A 6,393-nucleotide genomic window follows, 5' to 3' on the forward strand; every position below is an offset into this window, starting at 1 on the left:
AGCTTTATGCAATGTCCAGAAGTGTTAAGAATGATTGTGTCATCTCTGAATATGTTAATTTTTATTGTCGCTAACCCTCTAATGAGTTGTTCTAAGTTTGGTGTGGAGGAAGTTTTCAAGGATCAAGAGAGGAGTATGATGCAACATGATCAAGGAGAGTGAAAGCTCTAAGCTTGGGGATGCCCGGTGGTTCACCCCTGCATATATCAAGAAGACTCAAGCGTCTAAGCTTGGGGATGCCCAAGGCATCCCCTTCTTCATCGACAACATTATCGGGTTCCTCCCTCGAAACTATATTTTTATTCCATCACATCTTATGTGCTTTTCTTGGAGCGTCGGTTTGTTTTTGTTTTTGTTTTGTTTGAATAAAATGGATCCTAGCATTCACTTTATGGGAGAGAGACACGCTCCGCTGTAGCATATGGACAAGTATGTCCTTAGTTTCTACTCATAGTATTCATGGCGAAGTTTCTTCTTCGTTAAATTGGTATATGGTTGGAATTGGAAAATGATACATGTAGTAATTGCTATTAATGTCTTGGGTAATGTGATACTTGGCAATTGTTGTGCTCATGATTAAGCTCTTGTATCATATGCTTTGCACCCATTAATGAAGAAATACATAGAGCATGCTAAATTTGGTTTGCATATTTGGTTTCTCTAAGGTCTAGATAATTTCTAGTATTGAGTTTGAACAACAAGGAAGACGGTGTAGAGTCTTATAATGTTTTCAATATGTCTTTTATGTGAGTTTTGCTGCACCGGTTCATCCTTGTGTTTGTTTCAAATAAGCCCTGCTAGCCTAAACCTTGTATCGAGAGGGAATACTTCTCATGCATCCAAAATACTTGAGCCAACCACTATGCCATTTGTGTCCACCATACCTACCTACTACATGGTATTTTCCGCCATTCCAAAGTAAATTGCTTGAGTGCTACCTTTAAAATTCCATCATTCACCTTTGCAATATATAGCTCATGGGACAAATAGCTTAAAAACTATTGTGGTATTGAATATGTAATTATGCACTTTATCTCTTATTAAGTTGCTTACTTGTGCGATAACCATGTTCATCGGGGACGCCATCAACTATTCTTTGTTGAATTTCATGTGAGTTGCTATGCATGTCCGTCTTGTCTGAGGTAAGAGAGATCTACCACCTTATGGTTAAGCATGCATATTGTTAGAGAAGAACATTGGGCCGCTAACTAAAGCCATGATCCATGGTGGAAGTTTCAGTTTTGGACATATATCCTCTATCTCAAATGAGAAAAATTATTAATAGTTGTTACATGCTTATGCATAAAAGAGGAGTCCATTATCTGTTGTCTATGTTGTCCCGGTATGGATGTCTAAGTTGAAGAATAATTTACATGATACATATGCTTTATTACTACCGTTGACAAAATTGTTTCATGTTTTCAAAATCAAAGCTCTAGCACAAATATAGCAATCGATGCTTTTCCTCTATGGAGGACCATTCTTTTATTTTCAATGTTGAGTCAGTTCACCTATTTCTCTCTACCTCAAGAAGCAAACACTTGTGTGAACTGTGCATTGATTCCTACATATTTGCTTATTGCACTTATTATACTACTCTATGTTGACAATATCCATGAGATATACATATTACAAGTTGAAAGCAACCGCTGAAACTTAATCTTCCTATGTGTTGCTTGATACGTCTCTGACGTATCGATAATTTCTTATGTTCCATGCCACATTATTGATGTTATCTACATGTTTTATGCACACTTTATGTCATATTCGTGCATTTTCTGGAACTAACCTATTAACAAGATGCCGAAGTGCCGATTCTTTGTTTTCGCTGTTTTTGGTTTCAGAAATCCTAGTAACGAAATATTCTCGGAATTGGACGACATCAACGCCCGGGGGCCTATTTTTCCACGAAGCTTCCGGAAGTCCGAAGACGAAACGAAGAGGGGCCACGGGGTGGCCAAACCCTAGGGCGGCGCGGCCCCACCCCCGGCCGCGCCGGCCTGTGGTCCGGGCCCCCGTGCCGCCTCTTGACTTGCCCTTCCGCCTACTTAAAGCCTCCGTGACGAAACCCCCGGTACCGAGAGCCACGATACGGAAAACCTTCCGGAGACGCCGCCAACGCCGATCCCATCTCGGGGGATCCAGGAGATCGCCTCCGGCACCCTGCCGGAGAGGGGAATCATCTCCCGGAGGACTCTACGCCGCCATGGTCGCCTCCGGTGTGATGTGTGAGTAGTCTACCCCTGGACTATGGGTCCATAGCGGTAGCTAGATGGTTGTCTTCTCCCCATTGTGCTATCATTGTCGGATCTTGTGAGCTGCCTAACATGATCAAGATCATCTATCCGTAATTCTATATGTTGCGTTTGTTGGGATCCGATGAATAGAGAATACTTGTTATGTTGATTATCAAAGTTATATCTATGTGTTGTTTATGATCTTGCATGCTTTCCGTTACTAGTAGATGCTCGGCCAAGTAGATGCTTGTAACTCCAAGAGGGAGTATTTATGCTCGATAGTGGGTTCATGCCGCATTGACACACAGGACGAGTGACAGAAAGTTCTAAGGTTGTGTTGTGCTTGTTGCCACTAGGGATAAAACATTGATGCTATGTCTAAGGATGTAGTTGTTGATTACATTACGCACCATACTTAATGCAATTGTCTGTTGCTTTGCAACTTAATACTGGAGGGGGTTCGGATGATAACCTGAAGGTGGACTTTTTAGGCATAGATGCAGTTGGATGGAGGTCTATGTACTTTGTCGTAATGTCCAATTAAATCTCACTATAATCATCATGATATGTATGTGCATGGTCATGCCCTCTTTATTTGTCAATTGCCCAACTGTAATTTGTTCACCCAACATGCTGTTCGTCTTATGGGAGAGACACCTCTAGTGAACTGTGGACCCCGGTCCAATTCTCTTTACTTGAAATACAATCTACTGCAATACTTGTTCTACTTGTTTTACGCAAACAATCATCTTCCACACAATACGGTTAATCCTTTGTTACGGCAAGCCGGTGAGATTGACAACCTCACTTGTTTCGTTGGGGCAAAGTACTTTGGTTGTGTTGTGCGGGTTCCACGTTGGCGCCGGAATCCCTGGTGTTGCGCCGCACTACATCCCGCCGCCATCAACCTTCAACGTGCTTCTTGGCTCCTCCTGGTTCGATAAACCTTGGTTTCTTTCGAGGGAAAACTTGCTTGCTGTGCGCATCATACCTTCCTCTTGGGGTTCCCAACGAACGTGTGAGTTACACGCCATCAAGCTCTTTTTCGGCGCCGTTGCCGGGGAGATCAAGACACGCTGCAAGGGAGTCTCCACTTCTCAATCTCTTTACTTTGTTTTTGTCTTGCTTAGTTTTATTTACTACTTTGTTTGCTGCACTAAATCAAAATACAAAAAAAATAGTTGCTAGTTTTACTTTATTTGCTATCTTGTTTGCTATATCAAAAACACAAAAAAAATTAGTTACTTGCATTTACTTTATCTAGTTTGCTTTATTTACTGTTGCTAAAATGGCCAACGCTGAAAATACTAAGTTGTGTGACTTCACAACCACAAATAATAATGATTTCTTATGCACACCTATTGCTCCACCTGCTACTACAGCAGAATTCTTTGAAATTAAACCTGCTTTCTTGAATCTTGTTATGCGAGAGCAATTTTCACAGTGTTAGTTCGATGATGCTGCTGCCCATCTTAATAATTTTGTTGAACTATGTGAAATGCAAAAATATAAAGATGTAGATGGTGATATTATTAAACTAAAATTGTTCCCTTTCTCATTAAGAGGAAGAGCTAAAGATTGGTTGCTATCTACTGCCTAAGAATAGTATTGATTCATGGACTAAATGCAAGGATGCTTTTATTGGTAGATATTATCCCCCTGCTAAAATTATATCTTTGAGGAGTAGCATAATGAATTTTAAACAATTAGATACTGAACATGTTGCTCAAGCTTGGGAAAGAATGAAATCTTTGGTTAAAAATTGCCCAACCCATGGATCGACTACTTGGATGATCATCCAAACCTTCTATGCAGGACTAAATTTTTCTTCACGGAATTTATTGGATTCAGCTGCTGGAGGTACCTTTATGTCCATCACTCTTGGTGAAGCAACAAAGCTTCTTGATAATATGATGATCAACTACTCTGAATGGCACACGGAAAGAGCTCCACAAGGTAAGAAGGTAAATTCCGTCGAAGAAACCTCTTCCTTGAGTGATAAGATTGATGCTATTATGTCTATACTTGTGAATGATAGGACTAATATTGATCCTAATAATGTTCCATTAGCTTCATTGGTTGCACAAGAAGAACATGTTGATGTAAACTTCATTAAAAATAATAATTTCAACAACAATGCTTACCGGAACAATTCTAGTAACAACTATAGGCCATATCCTTATAATAATGGTAACGGTTATGCTAATTCTTATGGGAATTCTTACAACAATAATAGGAGTTCACCCCCTGGACTTGAAGCCATGCTTAAAGAATTTATTAGTACACAAACTGCTTTTAACAAATCTGTTGAAGAAAAGCTTGGGAAAATTGATATACTTGCTTCTAAAGTCGATAGTCTTGCTGCTGATGTTGATCTTTTGAAATCAAAAGTTTTGTCTAATGAGAATCATCATAATAAAATTGTTACTACAGCAAATGCCATCCAAGTTAGAATTAATGAGAATATAAGATTAATGGCTGAGCTGCGTGCTAGGTGGGATAGAGAAGAAAATGAAAAACTAGCTAAAGAGAAGAATGTAGCTAAAGTTTGGACTATTACCACCACTTGTAATGCTAATGCTACACATGTTGCTGCACCTCCTACTAATACTAATAAAAGAATTGGTGTTAGCAATGTTTCCACTTCTAATGCAAAGCGCGAAAAGCACTTGAAAGCTGCTAAAGCTGCTGAAACTGCACTGTGATAAAGGCTGCTGAATTTTTTTCCAACATTGGGGATGATGATCCCATTGCTTTAGATTATAATGGTTTGAATTTTGATGATTGCCACATCTCTGAATTTATAAAGTTCTTGCAAAAACTTGCTAAAAGTCCTAATGCTAGTGCTATAAATTTGGCTTTCGCGCATCATATTACAAATGCTCTCATAAAAGCTAGAGAAGAGAAACTAGAGCGCGAAGCCTCTATTCCTAAAAAGCTAGAGGATGGTTGGGAGCCCATCATTAAGATGAAGGTTAAAGATTTTGATTGTAATGCTTTATGTGATCTTGGTGCAAGTATTTCGGTTATGCCTAAGAAAATTTATGATATGCTTGACTTGCCACCGCTGAAAAATTGTTATTTGGATGTTAATCTTGCTGATCATTCTACAAAGAAGCCTTTGGGTAAAGTTGATAATGTTCGCATTACCGTTAACAATAACCTTGTTCCCGTTGATTTTGTTGTCTTGGATATTGAATGCAATGCATCTTGTCCCATTATATTGGGAAGACCTTTTCTTGAACTGTTGGTGCTACTATTGATATGAAGGAAGGTAATATAAAATATCAATTTCCTCTCAAGAAAGGTATGGAACACTTCCCTAGAAAGAGAATGAAGGTACCTTTTGATTCTATTATGAGAACAAATTATGATGTTGACACTTCGTCTCTTGATAATACTTGATACACACTTTACTGCGCCTAGCTGAAAGGCGTTAAGAAAAGCGCTTATGGGAGACAACCCATGTTTTTACCTACAGTACTTTGTTTTTATTTTGTGTCTTGGAAGTTGTTTACTACTGTAGCAACCTCTCCTTATCTTAGTTTTGTGTTTTGTTGTGCCAAGTTAAGCCGTTGATAGAAAAGTAAGTACTAGATTTGGATTACTGCGCAGTTCCAGATTTCTTTGCTGTCACGAATCTGGGTCCACCTCCCTGTAGGTAACTCAGAAAATTAAGCCAATTTACGTGCATGATCCTCAGATATGTACGCAACTTTCATTAAATTTGGGCATTTTCATTTGAGCAAGTCTGGTGCCATTTTAAAATTCGTCAATACGAACTGTTCTGTTTTGACAGATTCTGCCTTTTATTTCGCATTGCCTCTTTTGCTATGTTGGATGAATTTCTTTGATCCACTAATGTCCAGTAGCATTATGCAATGTCCAGAAGTGTTAAGAATGATTGTGTAACCTCTGAATATGTTAATTTTTATTGTGCACTAACCCTCTAATGAGTTGTTTCGAGTTTGGTGTGGAGGAAGTTTTCAAGGATCAAGAGAGGAGTATGATGCAACATGATCAAGGAGAGTGAAAGCTCTAAGCTTGGGGATGCCCGGTGGTTCACCCCTGCATATATTAAGAAGACTCAAGCGTCTAAGCTTGGGGATGCCCAAGGCATCCCCTTCTTCATCGACAACATTATCGGGTTCCTCCC

Source organism: Lolium rigidum, chromosome 3, assembly GCF_022539505.1.
Source record: "Lolium rigidum isolate FL_2022 chromosome 3, APGP_CSIRO_Lrig_0.1, whole genome shotgun sequence".
NCBI lineage: Eukaryota > Viridiplantae > Streptophyta > Magnoliopsida > Poales > Poaceae > Lolium > Lolium rigidum.